We start from the raw sequence: 19,040 nt of genomic DNA on the forward strand, positions 1-19,040 counted from the left end.
ATTTTAAGTCGAATGTAAACTATAAATAGAGTAGCTAGCCATCACAAATATTCATCTTTTCTGGGAATGCAATATGTGACAATTGTCTTTCTAATAAAAGTTCTTTTACGTTCTTGTTATTTACTTTTATGCTTTCTCTCTTCTTCTCCTTGTCTACAATGAACATTAGTGAGTAGACTTCTCTTGTCTTGGGATTGTTGGATAAGTCAAAATGACATAATCCTAATCAAACAAAGCTCTAAGCCTTAATCTTATGTAATCCTAATTTCTTATCTAAATTCACCGCTTTAACATGGATCAACCATTATCAAACTGTGGAAACGAAAGTGGAGGGTTTTGATAATTGTTTATCCATCATCTCAAATATCAATTCAGAAAACGAAAGTGGAGCTTTGATATTCGAACAAGTGAATTTAGACAAGGGTTTCAAAGGCAGCGAAATAGTCTTTGAAATCTTTGAGACATATAGTTTCGATCTTCAAGGGAACTAATAATGATCAAGTCAGCGAAATAGGCTTGGTTGTTAGAGGAACCAAAATCTAATAGTAATCAAATCAGCGAAATAGGCTTGGTTGCTAGAGGAACAAAAGAGAAACTGTCTTGAGAAATTAGGTCTAACATAAAGTTATAAGCTTTTAGTTTGATTTGTGAAGGACTTGTCATTTAGATGAACCAATAATCCCAAGGCTTTTATCTTTTCTTTTCTTTTATTTTCTTGTAATTAAAAATCCAAACTTTTATCTAAAACTATTTCGTCCAATCATTATCTAAAGTTAATTGAATTCATAACTCCCTGTCGGAACGATACTCTATTTTTACTACTTCGATAGAATCGTGCACTTGCGGTTTTATCTCATCAAGTTTTTGGCGCCGCTGCCGGGGAGCTATTTAAATTTGATTAAATTTTTTTTAACGATTAGACTGAAAAGAAAAAAAAAATCTTTCTCTTTATTTTTATTCTTTCTTCCTCTTTTTATTTCTTAGTTTTTACCGTTAACTTCTTGGGTTCTCATTCTTTTATGCGAAGAAACAAAAGTCTTGGTGAATTCGTTCCCGAGATCGAAAGATTCTTACATAAAAGAAGATGACAAACACATAATAATAACGATATGGTTGAGGAACGTGCTCTCAAAGAGTATGCAATCACATCTTCTGATGAGCCATACGATGCTATTGTGTACCCAACGATTGAGGGTAATAATTTTGAAATAAAACCTGCACTTATTTCCTTAGTGCAGCAAAATCAATTTTTCGGATCACCCACTGAGGATCCGAATTTTCGTATTTCAACTTTTCTAAAACTCAGTGGAACTTTGAAGGCAAACCAAGAGGCCGTAAGGCTGCACCTCTTTTCTTTTTCCTTAAGGGATAGAGCTAGTGCTTGGTTTCATTCATTGACAATTGGTTCTATCACTTCATGGGACCAAATGAGACGAGCTTTCCTTACCCAATTCTTTCCCCTTTCTCAAACCGCTCAATTAAGGGCGAGGCTTTTTCAATACACTCAAAAAGATGGTCAATCTCTTTACGATGCGTGGGAGCGTTTCAAAGAAATGCTTAGGCTTTGCCCCCATCATGGTTTAAAGAAGTGGCTTATTATCCACACCTTTTATAATGGTCTTTCGTATACCACAAAAATTTATGTTGATGCAGCTGCAGGTGGAGCTTTGATGAATAAAACTTACACAGCAGCATATGATTTGATCGAGGGCATGGCACAAAACCACTATCAGTGGACAAGTGAGAGAGTCATCACTGCTTCTTCACCCTCTAAAAAAGAGGCAGGTATGTACAAAATTTCCTCCCTTGATCATCTAACTGCTAAGGTTGACGCACTAACACAAAAATTTGATACAATGAATACTAGTGCTGTCACACCTGCTCCTGTATCACCTCCTTGTGAAGTTTGTGGTGTATTTGGCCATATTGGCATTGATTGCCAACTAGGTAGTGTTGTTAGAGGTCCTGAGCAAGTAAACTATGCTCAATATAATCGAGGGTTTAGAAACAACCAATTTTTTTATCAAACCCCTCAAAATCTTTTTGGACAACAAACAACACCACCCAGTTATGCAAACAACCAAAGAGTCCCTCAAAAATCCAGCTTGGAATTTTTAATGGAAAATTATGTTATAAATCAATCCAAGCAACTCCAAGAGCTTAAAAACCAAACTGGATTTTTGAATGACTCTCTTGCCAAAATCACATCCAAGGTAGACTCTATAGAAACTCACAATAAGATACTTGAAACCCAAATCTCTCAAGTGGCCCAACACGTGACTGCTTCCTCTCAAACCACCGGGATCTTCCCAGGTCAAACTGAAACCAACCCCAAAGGCCATATAAGTTCTATTACTCTTAGGGATGGTAACCAATTAAAGGACCCCGTTGCGAAAATTAAGAACAATGAGGGAGAGATAGGAAGTGATGAGCCTCAAAGTGAGAAAACTATAGGAGAGAATGAAAAGCCATTTGTTTCACCAACTCTTGAGCCTAAAAATCCATTAGCACAAGGTTTTGTCAAATCCAAGTTAGATGACCAATTTAGAATTTTTATTGAAATACTTCCAAAAAAATTGCCATCTAAACTTAAGAATCTAGAAAGTTTTCCCATACCTTGTGTCATAGGATCCGAAAGCATTGAGAAAGCCATGTGTGATTTGGGAGAGAATGTCAGGTTGACGCCGTTATCCCTTTGGGAAAGATTGGGTATAGGGTAGAGAAACCCCTTGATTGTCAAGTTAATGACTTTAAACGAGCGCTTCGTGGGAGGAAACCCACGGGTTTAATTGCTTTTATTTTGTTTGTTTTTTGTTGTTTTAATTTGTTTTGTAGGTATTTGTCCAAATATGATGCGAAAAATGAAGAAAATTGAGTCTTGCATGTCCAGAAGCTTGGCACGGCCAGTGCCAATGATGGCACGGCCGTGCCTGTAACCTAGCCATACTTCGCCAACTTCCAGGAAGTTGGCACGGCCCGTGCCTGTAGTGGCACAGCCGTGCCATGGTCCCAGACCCTCTTTTACCATTTTTTTCCACTTTTCTTCTTCTTCCTTCATTCTCAAACACAAACTTCCCTCATCCTTCAACTTCTTTCTCTAAACCTCCATAACATCAACCTTTAAACCTCCATATCTATCTCCATTCATCATTCCAAACATTTACCACCAATCAAAACCAACATTCATCCATCCAAACACCAAATTCTAAACCATTAAACCCTAACCCAAAAAAAAAAAAAAAATTCTTCACCAATCTCCATCATTAAACTCATCAACCTCACAATTACCAATATGAATGGAGAATTATTAGAGCTAATTGTTTGACTATTCTACCTAATTCGGACATTACTAATCCGGAGGTGGTGGAAAATTTGCTTTATGTTGGTACTAACCCACAGGTACAAGATGATGGTGATGATGATGGTGGTGATGAAGAGGAGGTAGGTGCACAACACCATGCACAAAAAGCCGGTGGAAACTATAATGATGAACGGTGGGCATGGATGCAAACCAAAGTTCAAAGAACATGCACCGAGCAACAAAGATAAGGTGTTGAAATGATCGGGCTAAGAAACGATGTCCTAAGGGGCAATTGAAATACATGAATAAAACAATCAAATGTTCCGATACATGTGATGAGTCATTTATTGACTATTTTAATATGCCTTTTAGTTTAGTTTTATTTAGATTTTATTTTATTTTACGTTAGTATTATTTCCTTTTTAGGATAGTTTATTTTAAATTGCATTTTATTTTATTTCAGGAATGAATATTGGATGGATTGAGTCTTGGAGCAAAAGAAAGGGACTTGGAGCCGATTGGATGCAAAAATATGAAGATTGAGAGACAAAAATATGTCTCCCCTATGTCAGAAGCCTGGCACGGCCCGTGCTAGCCTTGGCACGGCCGTGCCACCCTCCAGAGTCACTTTTGCTGCTTTTGCTTAGATTTTAAGCTACTCTATTTTTAGCCCGAATGTAATAGCTTAGATTTTAAGTCGAACAAATGCTATAAATAGAGTAGCCATCCATCACAAATATTCATCTTTACTTGGAATACAATAAGTAACAATTGCTTTTCTAATTAAAGTTCTTTTCTTTTCCCTTTATTTTCTTGTCATTTACTTTCATGCTTTCTCTCTTCTCCCCCATGTCTACGATGAACATGAGTGAGTAGACTTCTCCTTGTCTTGGGATTGTTGGATAAGTCTAAATGGCATAATCCTAATCAAACCAAACTCTAAGCCTTAATCTTATGTAACCCTAATTTCTTATCTGAATTCGCCGCTTTAACATGGATCAACCATTATCAAACTGTGGAAACGAAAGTTGAGGGTTTGATAATTGTTTATCCATTATTCCAAATATCAATTCATAAAACGAAAGTGGAGCTTTGATATTCGAACAAGTGAATTCAGACAAGGATTGCAAAGTCAGCGAAATAGGCTTTGCAATCTTTGAGACATATAGTTTCGATCTTCAAAGGAACTAATAACAATCAAGTCAGCGAAATAGGCTTGGTTGTTAGAGGAACCAAAATCTAATAGTAATCAAGTCAGCGAAATAGGCTTGGTTGCTAGAGGAACATAAGAGAAACTGTCTTGAGAAATTAGGTCTAACATAATATTATAAGCTTATAGTTTTGGTTTGAGAAGGACTTGTCATTTAGAGGAAACCAACGATCCCAAGGCTCTTTTTATTATTATCTTTTCAAACGCTTAAAAAAACCCCAACTTACAATTCTCTTCTCTCTTCTAATCATCTCTAAAGGTTAATTAAATTGAACTACTCCCTGTCGGAACGATACTCTTTTATACTACTTCGGTAAGACCGTGCACTTGCGGTTTGATCTCATCAACATGATGCAACAACTTCACCTCCAAGGTCCACCTTATGGACTTCAATACAATTGTGAGCCCTCCTCTTCCTCTACTCTTCTATACTTTTCTTCTTTCTTCATCATCTTATTCTTCTTCTTCTTCTTCTTCTTCTTTTTTCTTCTTCTTTTAAATCATTGAGGACAATGTTTCTCCTAAGTATGGGGGGAGCCTAATAAAGTGTCTTTAGTCGTAGTGTTTCCAAACTCCCTTGAACTTTATTCTTTTGTTTTGTTTTATTGTAAAAGGCATGAATAAGCAACTTGTTTTTATTGTTTTATTATGACATAAATTTTTTGTTGTCTCTTCAATGGTCGTTTCTTGTACATGAAAGTGATTTCTTGTGTTGTAAGTGTTCTTGCTATACCCACATCAAGTTTTATTGTGAAAATTCTCCAATGATAAAAGCACCTAGTTGCAATCCTTGAGTAAGTGTATGAATAGGTATTTTAAGGAACACGTTCTAACTTTAATGGTAACTTGGACCCTTAAAAATCTTCAGAGTAAAAGTAGTATAAGTTTGTGTGGGAATAATTCTAATGTGCTATAATGTGTAAACCAAAATGGGGCAGGAGAATATCACCAGCACGTGGAGGAAAGGATACCCCCTCACTGACTTCCTAAATGTGGTGATGACTTCTCAAACAAATTGTGCTTAAATTAAACCCTCTAAAAAGAGGAACTTCCTAAGTGAAGATGAATAAGTTGTAGCACTACTTAGGGTGATCATGGAAACTTGGAGGAAAGGATACCCCCTCACGGACTTCCAATGTGAAATGATAGCCCCTAGGCATCTACAAGCCTCCAAGTATCTAAATTTTCAAATCTATCTAAGCTAACTCCCATCTCTCTTATATGAAATGAAGAAAGGATTTTTCTCGGTCACTTTAGTGTTAAGGTTAGAACCTGTTCCTCATAATATATATCTTATACAGGAGCAAGAAAAGGGTTGGACTACACACACACACACACTCACTTAAGACTTGTTGTTGGGTTGAATAAGTTCACAAGGAATACTTGAAGTTGTGATTAGTGTACATTGAAATGAAACCTCGAATGAGACATAAGCTTTTATTTGAATTGTCATATATTAATCTTTTTGTTGCTGCTATGTCTATGCCTTTTGCTTGAGGACAAGCAAAAATTCAAGTGTGGGGAAGTTTGATGAGTCATTTATTATCTACTTTTATATGTTATTTAGTTTAATTTTAATTAGATTTAAGTTTATTTTATTTTAGTATTATTTCCTTTTCGAGCTATTTTACTACAATTGCATATTGTTATATTTCAGAAACGAATATTTGATGGATTGAGTCTTGGAGCAAAAGAAAAGGGTTTTGGAGCTGATTCGGTACGAAAATATGAAGATTCGGAGACAAAAATATATCTCCCTAAAGTCAGAAGCTTGGCACGGCCCGTGCTAAGGTTGGCACGGCCGTGCCACCTCCCAGAACAACTTTTGCTGCTTTTGCTTAGATTTTAAGCTACTCTGTTTTAGTTTACTTGTGGAACATTCTAGTGATTGCTTAGATTTTAAGTCGAATGTAAACTATAAATAGAGTAGCTAGCCATCACAAATATTCATCTTTTCTGGGAATGCAATATGTGACAATTGTCTTTCTAATAAAAGTTCTTTTACTTTCTTGTTATTTACTTTTATGCTTTCTCTCTTCTTCTCCTTGTCTACGATGAACATTAGTGAGTAGACTTCTCTTGTCTTGGGATTGTTGGATAAGTCTAAATGACATAATCCTAATCAAACCAAGCTCTAAGCCTTAATCTTATGTAACCCTAATTTCTTATTTAAATTCACCGCTTTAACATGGATTAACCATTATCAAACTGTGGAAACGAAAGTGGAGGGTTTTGATAATTGTTTATCCATCATCTCAAATATCAATTCATAAAACGAAAGTGGAGCTTTGATATTCGAACAAGTGAATTTAGACAAGGGTTTCAAAGGCAGCGAAATAGTCTTTGAAATCTTTGAGACATATAGTTTCGATCTTCAAGGGAACTAATAATGATCAAGTCAGCGAAATAGGCTTGGTTGTTAGAGGAACCAAAATCTAATAGTAATCAAATCAGCGATATAGGCTTGGTTGCTAGAGGAACAAAAGAGAAACTGTCTTGAGAAATTAGGTCTAACATAAAGTTATAAGCTTTTAGTTTGATTTGTGAAGGACTTGTCATTTAGATGAACCAATAATCCCAAGGCTTTTATCTTTTCTTTTCTTTTATTTTCTTGTAATTAAAAATCCAAACTTTTATCTAAAACTATTTCGTCCAATCATTATCTAAAGTTAATTGAATTCATAACTCCCTGTCGGAACGATACTCTATTTTTACTACTTCGATAGAATCGAGCACTTGCGGTTTTATCTCATCAGAACTGAAGAGAGTTTCATTGATGAGGAAATTAAAGTCAATCAATAGTAAATGACCACTAACATAGGAAATACAATCATTTAATTCCTTCGTCGTTTGTAAGAAAAATCATTCAATAAAAAAAAAAATGAAATTTAAGCAAACATAAGTTTGTGATCGTCATGGGTATAAAAAAAATTAATTATGGATGATGATAACTATTTAAAAAGAAATTAAGCAAACATGCTTCAGCATCCACGCCTACAGGTGTTCACGGGATGAGTCGGTTTTCAGTATAATCTATTACCCGATGCAATCAAGTTTCATTAGGTTTGATCGATAAATAATTACACGTAACTTTATTTTAAACAAATCTTAAAAATATATATAATTAAATTACATTCTATATTATAAAAATTTCAAGACTTGGACTAGATTCTACTAATTAAAATTTGAACACTTGAATTTAATTGAAACACTTTAAATCTCTATGACATGGACCAGGTATATAATAGTGTGAAACTGGGTCAATGCGTAGAAGAAACGCGTTGTATAGCTCAAATACAATGTTAAATGAGCAAGGATGGATACATCAATGCCTGAATGCAGTAAAAAATAAGCAAGGGTCTCCACATCTTTGTAAACGAGTGTGGGTAATCAAGTTAGTTAATGAGAGTATGATCTGTTTTAGAACATAGAATAAAGGTACTCTTATTTGAACATATATGGAAATAGTGTTTTTTTTTTTTAGATCACATATATGAAAATAGTTGACGCTATGACTAAAATGAAGATTAATTTTATGTGCTAGCAAAAAACTATGTGGGTAGGTGAAAAGGCGAAAGAATTAGATAGTTCAAGATATAAGCATTGATAAACTAGAAAAGTTAGATTGAGAAATGATGTATGCATTATTGTGGATAAGGAATTGAAAAAGGATATTGTGGATGTAAAGAGGATGTGAGATTTGATTGTATCCCACAAATTTATAGTTTAATAAGACATCTTTATTTTTTATTTTTTATTTTTTTTAAAGGAAATAAGACATCTTTAATGTTATGAGTGTCTACCCATCTTAGGTAGGTTTGGAAGAATATTCTAAAGTTAAAATTTGAAAGGTTAAATTCAAGATATACCACAAGGAGAAAATCTTTTTCTAGGAGGGGATCTAAATGGGCATGTAAGGAGTGCTTAATAAGTTTTAAAGGCTTGAATGAGGGTATAGCCTTGGGGAGATAAATGCATTGGGTAAATTCATCCTAGATTTTTTTTTTTTTTGTCTTTTAATCTTACTTTAGGAAAATAAAAAGGAAATTTATTACATACAAGAGTGGGATTTCATGTTCTCAAATAGATTTATTTCTTATTAGGAATTATGATAGAAATATTTGTTTGAATTTAAAGTTTTACATGGAGAGAGTTTGACCATCCAACATATAATATTGGTTATGGATGTAAGGGTTAAGATAAGAGCGGAGATGAGAGGCCATGGTTGGGAAACAAGGATCAAGTGGTGACATTTAAAGGATCAAAACTAAAGTGTTTTTCTGCAAAAGATTTTGAAGGAAGGTTGTGTGAAGCTACATAGAAGTGAAAATGATACGTGGAACAAGATGACATATGAGATTAGAAAAGTAGCAAAAGAGACACTGGAAGAATTAATAGGTTTTGGACCTAGCTAGGAGTAAAAAATCTTGGTGGAACCAAAGAGTTCAAATTAAAGTGAGAATCAAAACAGTACTTCACTAATAAAAAATAGGGATAAGGGTGATACATATGAAGACTATTACACATTAAGAAATTTAGCACATTCCAACCTTGATGACAGGGTTGTTTTCGAGGGGTGTGTTTTTTAGGATATATTAAAGGCTGATTAGAGTAGTTTAAGTAGTTAAAAGGTACTTTTTTTAGGATATAGTAAAGAAAAAACTAAGAGTTACCAACTCTACGATACCATTCAACATTTTCTACATTTTTTAGGCTGATAACTTTAAATATAAAGGATTTCCATATAAAGCTAATATTTTTTCTTTCTCTTCAATGTGAACACAAATGCATGCAAAGGTGTTAATATTAATTTCGTTACTTTACATTTAATATACAGATCTGCGTATCGGTGACGATGACTTTAAGAACCTTTGTTTGATTGAAATTGAAATGCTGCTTCAGGAAAACGGAGAGTCGCTTGACTTCAAATCTATACCCAGGCCAAATGCAGCAGACATGCCAACTTTCACAAACAAGCTTATCGTTTATGAGCTAAATTACAACAAAGATGAACTGTAAAAGACACATGCTGATATGTTACTAATGTTGATTGATGAAAAAAGATATGTGCATGAAAAGATCATGGAGTCCGTTGGTTCTGACGACGATGGTTTCTTTTTCTTATATGGTTACAGTGGTATTGGAAAAACCTTTATATGAAAACATTGTCGGCTGCTATTAGATCGAAGGGGTTAATTGTATTGAATGCTGCATCTAGCGGTATAATGACTCTTCTATTACTAGGAGGAAGAACCACACACTCGACGCTGACAGTCCCTATTGAGATTATGAGGCATCATCGCTTAAGATGGAAAAGGATAGTCCTAGGGCAGACCTGGTGCGTGCTGCAAAGTTGATAATTTGGGATGAGGCTCCATTGATGCACTGATGGTGTTTTGAGGCAGTTGACCGATCAATGCGTGATATCATGTCCAAGAATGATCCCCTAAACGAGTTTAAACCATTTGGTGGAATGACAATAGTTTTAGGTGGTGATATCAGGCAGATATTGCCTGTTGTCCGAAAAGGAACGAGGCAGGATATTGTTGATGCATCAATCAATTCATCAAAGATATGTGCTTATTTTAATATAATGAGACTTACTGTTAATATGAAATTGGGTGCATCTTTGGTACCTGCAGAGCAGAAAGAAATTGCTAATTTTGGCAAGTGGATACTCTGAATTGGAAACGGCAACAACGCTTCGGATGAGAATGGTGAAATGAAGGTAGAAATTCCTGAAGATTATTTTTCCAAGAAAGGGGAATACTCACACCAACGCTTGATTCAGTTGAACATGTTAACGAATATATGATGTCACTGATTCTAGGTGAAGAGAAAGAGTATTTAAACTCTGATTATGTTTGTCGCTCGGGTGAAAATTCTGATGTCCAAAGTGAGTGGTTCACAACGGAATTCCTTAATGGTATTAAGAGCTCTGAAATTCCAAATCACCGGTTGAAACTAAAGGTGGAATGTCCAGTTATGCTGATGAGAAACATCGATCAAGCCAATGGATTGTGTAATGGTACAAGGCTGACAGTTACACATCTAGGGAAGAGCACGATAGCTGCTACCGTAATTACAGGAAAAAGGGCAGGTACCAAGGTATTCATTCCCAGGATGAATCTTATTCCGAGTGATCCAGGACTACCCTTCAAATTCATGCGCGGATAATTTCCATTGACGCTTTGTTTTGCAATGACAATAAATAAAAGTCAGGGTCAATCTTTATCTCGAGTGGGAGTTTATCTTCCTAAGCCCGTGTTCACGCATGGGCAACTCTATGTCGTTGTCTCTCGAGTTACTTCTACAAAAGTTTTTTAAAAAGTATGATCATTGGTTATGTTTTAGAATTGTTGTTGCTATAATTTAGAAAACTAAAGTTGCGCATTGATTGAAAGTTGTTTTTTTTTTTTTTTTTTTTTTTTTTTCAATTTCTTTGTAAGGCATACTGGTCATTATAGACATGCAATTTCTATATAAGCAGATCTTCCTGCCATTGACTATTAATTAATTCATTTTTCAGGTTTAACAAACCGCGGAACCTTTTTTTTTACATCGTTGTTACCCCTAAAATACAATATTTACATTAGACCATTTGTTTTGTAAAAATTAAAAACAAATAACAATCAATGTTTCTGTAGCCCAAACTATATTTATACACACCTGTAAAAATTAAACGTTTGCATTTACCGACTACGTGTATGCATGTGACAATGACTATTATATAAAAAAAAATACATAATTTTTAGTTTTTATGATTAATAAAATACATTTTGTCAACAAATATTATTACACAGTACGTCGGCGTATTTTTGCAAGAAAATTACATATGCTAAGTTTAACAATGAATGCATCTTATACTACAAATAATTAGTACAAGTATAATAATCTAAATATTTTTATCGTTATATGCAATGTTTAGATATTTCAAAATATATACAAAATTAAGATGATATTTTTTTCATATCGAATTTAAAATCTATACATTTGATCAAAAAAGTTTTTTATTTCCCCGTGCTGGCACGGGTCACTATACTAGTTGGATATAATTTCAATTAAAAACTTTATTTTAGTCTAATTACTTGTTCGGTAGGTCTATAATATAAATGGTGGATGCTCTGAATTCATAGACTCTGATATCATATTATAATTTTTGATAGAAGTGAAATGGAACAAACAGAAAGCACAAAGGAAGGATTCAAAAACTTCCTTCACAGCAATGTGAAAGATACCGTCTTTCGTGGTATGGATATTCAATCATGTGCCACAAGACTGATATTGGAGAAAAAGACGTTGAACTTCATCATGTGAACAACAGCTATGTAATGAATAGGTCTATGCCTCTTTCAACTCTTATTGACATGCTAAAGCAGGGAAATATGATATAAAAATTGGAGAACTACAACCTACACTATTTTATATATCTTCGGGGAAGATGCTAGTCCTTAAGTGAAGAACTTCATTAAGTTTGTCTTGTACAAGCTTCATGGTGGTGAGAGTCAAGGTCATAGTGGAATCTTGAAGCTAGTTAACAATCTTGCGCAAGAGCTTCTCAAACATATACTGAATGAAATAACGGGGAACTAGACTTAGACCCGCGCATAATTAGGAGAGGCGGTTTGTGCATAATTAGGAGCTATAATGTTTTTGTAACCAAAGAAAGGGAAACAAATTCTGCAAACCCCTCAATCTCTCTAGGATTTTTTGTGTATGTGAGGTGACATGTCATGTAGACAATTGGGGGTTTAATTTAATAAATATAATAATAGATAGATACAAATATGACGAGGAGAGCGCACCAGCAGCATTTGCTACATCAATTAAGGAAAACATTGTCGATAGTGGAATTCTACTAATTGGTTGTCAAACTAGAATTTCTGAAGAAGCTTATGGAGTTTTTAGATATGCCATACATGCTATAATTGCAGGAAAAGATGTCGTTACTAATCGAAAGAAACTTCATAGGCAAGGCAAGACTCAGATGCCAAGGATCTATTGTAGTGACTACAATGTTGATGCTCCTTTTATGATAGTGATACAACTTATGTTTGTTTGCAAGTACTATTATGAGTTTGAGACAATAAGTGTTACAAAAAAGAAATATGTACTTTACCTCTTGTTATAATATGTAGAATATGATTTTTCAAACAAAAAATTAATAATGTGTGTAAGCATTTCCCTATGTCAAGATCACCCATGAAGATATACAACTTTGAATTATAAACAAAACTGGATGATATAATCAAAAAATTGAAATGGAGATTGCACAATTGTGTTGCATCTCAATGAGCACATGATCTTTCCTTTCCGCAAATCTATCAACAAACTTAAGCCTTTACATAAAACAAAGTGCTAGTGATCTTCACGAAAGGGAGACGCTGGGTGCCTCAGGTCAATCATCCAGTACTATAACGAATTGTAAATCTACAGATGTCAAAAGCAAATATATAAGTATACGCATCACCTTGGAGAAAAGAATTTGACCAAAATTCAAACAGAATTCTAAGCCATATTTGCAACAAAGAATAACTAAGAAAAAAGATTATAAGTTTTTAATGTTGAAGTCTTCCCATGGAACAAAAGTCAATCCTTTCTGTTTGGGCATGACTTTTATGAGGATTGTTAAAATGACACTGATTTTTCAGAATCAACTATTCTAGTAAGCATTCATTCCTAAACTGAAACTTTCCATCACACCAACAGCATATATCGATATAACCCTTTGGGAGCCAGCAGAAACTATCGAAAACATAGCATCATAAAAAGAAAAACTTCTTAAGCCCTTTGCATATGTGTATGCATGTTATCTGATGCGTATTTGAACATAGTATAAATTATAATGGGAAATATTTCTTCTGTGAAAACAACCCATCAAAGCTGGTACATGTGCAGGTGTGCTCTTTAGAAAAGGTGTTAGGATGGAGAGAGAAAGAAAGAAACCTTGAAGTACAGTGTCAACTGCTTCTTTAGGGACAAAAAGCCCTACGATACGTCTGTTGTTATCTGACGTAGTTTCCACACGAACAACACGTAGCCTCTTAAGAATTTGTTGGGACTGTACATATTTTTATTTGCAATTAGAAGTAATTTGCATATGATAAAATGACTATTATAATGCTTTAATGAGTAAACAATCAACCAGAGGCTCAACAAAATCAACACATATTTTCATTAAAAAGTTACTAAAAAAGTTATTTGTCATACTATATCACAACAAAAGCTAACTATTACGATTTCCACAAAATATGATCAGATATAGAGGATATCATAAAGCGACAAATTGATACATCATACGCGAATTGATAATTTTAGCATCTGCAAAATATGTTCTTTCTCATGAATGTTTTATGAGTTGGTGAAATACCTTCTTAGAAATCGCCTTTAATACGTTTCCCCAAATAGGAAAAATGACACCACCTAAGACATTTACTTGCTGAAGTCTTGAGCCAACTGAACATAACTTGCCTTTCTTACAATTAGGACCATGCATGCACTGACAACAAAAGTAATAAGTCAAAATGTGAATTTGAAAAATCTACATAGTTTCTCACCCCATGACCAATGAGTGAGTGCACACCAACATGTATATATACCTGTTTAGATGAAACTTCATATTCGTTTTCCCAACCAATTTGGGCCTCCTTCAAAGATGAAACTTTTGAATATTTTAAAGTTAATTCTGCCAGATTCATATCCCTACAATTGCAAGAGAAAATGGGTAAACAAGAAAATTAAACTAAAAGAAGGCCAAGTAACTCAAATACATACCGAGTTGATTCTCCGGTAGTGGGACGAACTATCTTACACATAGATGGAGCAGAACTGAAACAGAACCAAGAACAAACATAATGACATCAGTAAATGAAACTAGAAAGCTTTATTATGTACTCCCTCTGGCCTCATATATAAGCAAAAGTCACCAAATTCAACTCTATTGAATATTTACACAACAAGGACGACAAAAACTAGAAATGATACCTTTCAAATGCTAAAATAAAATGATGTCTTCCCAACCACTCCCTGTTAGACTTATAGAAGCCGTCACCATCTGAACAAAATCCAGCCTTCTGCTTCTCATTGAGCATTGTATTTGCCAACTGATGCGTAAATGATGTCAGCAAAATATGTATGTTAGAGTAAAGCACTAACTAGTTAGAACATCTGAAAAAGCATATGCACCTCCCACGAAACCCCACGATCCAAGGTGAATGCGAACAGATCAGCTGAAGCCCCGCTCATTTGATCAACATAGACTGTCTGCATCAAAGGAAATTTATCTTCAGTCTTAAATTTGCTATGCAATAACATACGATAAAGATTGGCAGCCAGAAGTTTAGGAGGAAAATAAATACCTTTGGATTCCCTTGCAGTTCAATGACGGTAGCTTTCAAGTCAACAATGCCGGTGTCAAAGTTACCTTCAATGCGAGCTTTGTGAACAAGAAGATCCAAAATATTCACAAATAACTCAAAAAGCCTGTTGATACCCAAAAATTTAGTGTATTGAACCAAATGTTCAAAGTTGACGTATCAAATCAATTCATTCACAAAATACAAACCTATTCTGAATCTCAGGAGCTATTCCCAAAAGCCGGTTAAGAAATCGACGAATATTGCGTTTATATTTATCATCCATGCTGCAATCCATATCACCCCCTTTAAATATAAGAAGCCAACATTTAATAACGAGGAAAAATAAAGATACTGTGGTATCATAAACTTCACATCAGTAAATGATGAAACCATAAATACATTTTGATTAGATATTCAATCTAATATTAGACAAGGGAAAACAATGATTACCAAGACCGTCGTCCTTAAAAATATTAACAGAAACAAGAGCAGCTTTTGCCTGCATAATAAAATCTTCGATTGTATCTGGTCTGTCAGATAAGCATCCTGGAGGTACAACAGGAAGAGGATCCTACATAATTACATTATCAGTTGATAGATTGGACTTGTTCATTTCTTATTAAACATATAGCCAATATGAAGATTTATTATTTTAAAGGAAAATTAGATACCTTTCCTAGTATTCCACCGTACAAAAGCTCTAGAGCCCTCTTTCCATACTCGCTATCATAATTATATGCATTTAACGAAGGTCCAGCCCTGTAAAGTTCACAGGAAGTCGGGAACGACATTGACTAAGATGATAAATAAATTTTTTCCATATTGGCTCATTGAAAACACAACTGATGAATCTAACATACCTACGATCTCCCTGAGTCAAAGCTCCAAGGGATTCCAATCTCTTTGCAACAGCTGATGCAAACCGGCGTTCTCCACCAAGGTTTGAAAATAGTAACCTGAAGAAAATTTATAAGGATATGAAATCGCGTCAAACAACAGCACCGTCACTGCAACCATTTTAAATCAGATTTAAAGTGCTTCGACCTTACTCTCTCTGATCTTATAGTAACCAATGAAGCATTGTTACATTTTCTGGAGCAATATTCTCAGTTATTGTATTTTAATCAACGAAACTTTTTTATCATTATGCGAAATTCACAAACCAAATTAATAAATAATTCTTAGTGACCTGTATTCTGGTGCTGAGACTTGATTTGATCTATGAGTTCTTCCAAACTGTTGAATTGCTCGGTCGGCACTCCATGGAAGTTCAAGAGTCAAGTGAACCCTTCTTTTCTATTTTGTAAAGGTCAAAGGTAAGAACAGCAAAAGAAGAATAAAACAAACAATTGAAAAGTTCACAAAATAGTATAATATTACTAGCTTCTGAGCAGACTATTTGCAAAAAACCATCAAAATAATAGGACAGAGAGAACATAGTGATTCAAGGGATAGAAATATTTCAAGAAGTTTGATTACCTGATTTTTTACTCTTCGGTCAGCCTGTAACGAAACGCCAGCTGATCCTGCTTCAGAGATGATAGCCACTAACTTCGTACCTTCCATAAAGAGCTTTTTTTCATTCATGTTGACCATGTCGGCAGTGACATCTTTTCTAAAGGGAAAGAAAAACCCAACTAATTCAGCTAGCATGAAACAATGTTTATCAAGTAGATATGGTATTGGTGACATTTTGCAACTTACGAATTTCGAGTCTGATAAAACACACCCGTTCCACTAGGGGCCCTCACAAGCATTCCTTTCCTTCCAGTAATTTCTGCAACTTTGTCATGGCCTCCTAACTGCATTAAAAAAAAAATCATTTATAGAATCCGGTAAAGAACTATACTTTGGCGTATAGCATTAATTATGCAGCATAAAATTTCTACAGACATCTTTTCATAGCAGTTACTTAACTGCTATTGGACAAACAACTATGATTGATAAGAATCGTTGAGGGAAGGTACCATTAAAGAAGAAGACGGGGATGAATAAACAAATGATCATTACCTGGTCAATAATATCATCCAACGGATTGTTTGGAAGATCCAAAGCACAAATCCTCTCTAATATTTTGTGCCTAGACTGCATGGCTGTGTCATAACTGCAGTAATCCCATGAAAATAATCATCGCTGTCATACTCTTCTTTTTATCTAACTTTTTGTTGATTGTTGTTGTCATAAAATGATAAATTATGACATTGAAACCAGAGTAACAAATTAAAACAAATAAAAGTTTTAAACCTCTTATGGAGTTCAATTATGTTTGGTCCAGGAAGGAGATATTTGTCACTTTTATCCTTGCACAAATCACAAGCCCATTTCTCAAGAACAAAATCACCAATTGGGGGAACGAATGATTGATGAGCGTATTTTCCACAGAGGGAACACTGCAACAAGTTTTCCCTTTCCTGCACAGAAAAATATGTGAATCCTACGCATATGGCATCAAGGAAATTCAAGAAAGTTTTTTCAGAGAAAAATTAATAAAAAAATTACCTCTTTAATTTCATATTTCGGAAACTCATAATCAGGGTCGGAAGATTCAAGACCAGAGACAACTGCATTAAACAATGGTAAAATCAAATGGTTCCACATATATCCTCTTTGAATAAATTCTCTCATTGAGAAATGATAACAAAATAATTAGAGAATTTTAAAAACAATATTTGTATCTTTATATATCTAATAACTTTTTGAAAATCAATGTAGTTGATCTGCACCCTTTCTCACCCCATATAAAGGCTGAAAAAAATAAGTCGGCATTGATGCATGAGAAAGGGTTTCCGTATGTAACTGAAGAATAACATACAGAATGATAGTTGCAAAAGTTTAATAAAAATTTGTTTGAAACTCACTTTTAGATTCTTCATCACTTTCAGCATCACTAGGAGGCTGACACTTGGCTACTTTTCTGACTCTAGATTTTCCTGAAACGTCACGACTTGCCAAGTGCCTCTTCCTTTGAAGCTCCTTCACACCGTCGTCTGCTATAATAGAGTTAAAAATGAAAACTAATAATTGAAAAATTATGAAAATAAATGAAACTTATATAACAAAACACGGCATGTAGATACCTTGGAGAATTTCAGGCTTTTTTGGCAACGGGAAATTGTCTTCAACAAATTTTAGCAGCAACTCACGAGGTCCAGAAATAAAGTCATCAAGTTCAGAGCCCTAAACAAAATAATAAATAACACATAATGCAGCTGAAACGAGGAAAAATGATTTTATGTTAAATGAAAATAGATTCAAATACACACATATTTTGTAACAGCATCCTCTGTCCTTGCTTCCCCTGTACTCTGCAGACCTATGACTACACACTTGTCTTCCATTAATGCTTGCTTCACAAGTCTCACTACAGTAGGGACTTTAGCAGACATACACAAGTGTCTGAAGAATCTCTACAGTTTCAAAAGGAAAAGGGACAATCGAAAAACTTCAATAAATAATAAATTTCTAATAGAGATGAATAACTTGTCTCCAGGAACCAACTTAGACTTATTACCTGGTGGCTTGCCCAATATAATGCCCATATTTTTCTAGTATTAATATTGTTGGTGGATACTTGTGCACATAAATCAATGGCAGACAGCAACTCCTCATGCAAATCCACCCAAACTTCTGTAGCCTTTTTATATGCATGCTACAATATTTGAAAAAAAAAAGAAAACATAATCAGACAAGCATACTGAATTCAAAAGAAAATTGATAAGAACATACATTACTAGATGAGAATACTGAATTAAAAAGACAAATGAATGAGTAAAACAAAATATAGATCTGAACTACCTATTAGACCATGATGTTAAAATTCTATTATAACAATAGCTTAATACACAAGTAATGGTAATTACTATCAATAAAGCAAGGCAATTATATTTTTTCTCTTCGTTTAATTATCTACAGAGAAAGAACAAGTAAAGAGTTGCCATCAATATTCCCAAAAAAATTAGTTGGCCATACCGTCATTCTATCATCTAATGACGCGTCAACAATTTCAAACTCAGCACCCTTGTAGCTAAGCGTGCGACACAAATACATCCCTCTGAAATTAGAAAATGAAGCAGATATATCTTTCAGATACATATAGGTACATATGGCTGAGAGTGGATATGTTTGAAGAATTATTATAACCTTGCTTTCATATCCATTGCAACTAGTTCTA

At 34.4% G+C, this 19,040-nt stretch overlaps 1 protein-coding gene and 1 pseudogene across 1 annotated transcript in view; both read right to left on the reverse strand.

Moving 5' to 3' along the window:
• Positions 1-19,040, reverse strand: part of LOC11445788 (protein FORGETTER 1) — a 96,645-nt gene that overhangs the window by 74,573 nt on the left and 3,032 nt on the right. The window lies entirely within an intron of this gene.
• On the reverse strand, positions 1,501-1,582 carry LOC112417589 (uncharacterized; annotated as a pseudogene).

Source organism: Medicago truncatula, chromosome 2 (assembly GCF_003473485.1).
Source record: "Medicago truncatula cultivar Jemalong A17 chromosome 2, MtrunA17r5.0-ANR, whole genome shotgun sequence".
Lineage (NCBI taxonomy): Eukaryota > Viridiplantae > Streptophyta > Magnoliopsida > Fabales > Fabaceae > Medicago > Medicago truncatula.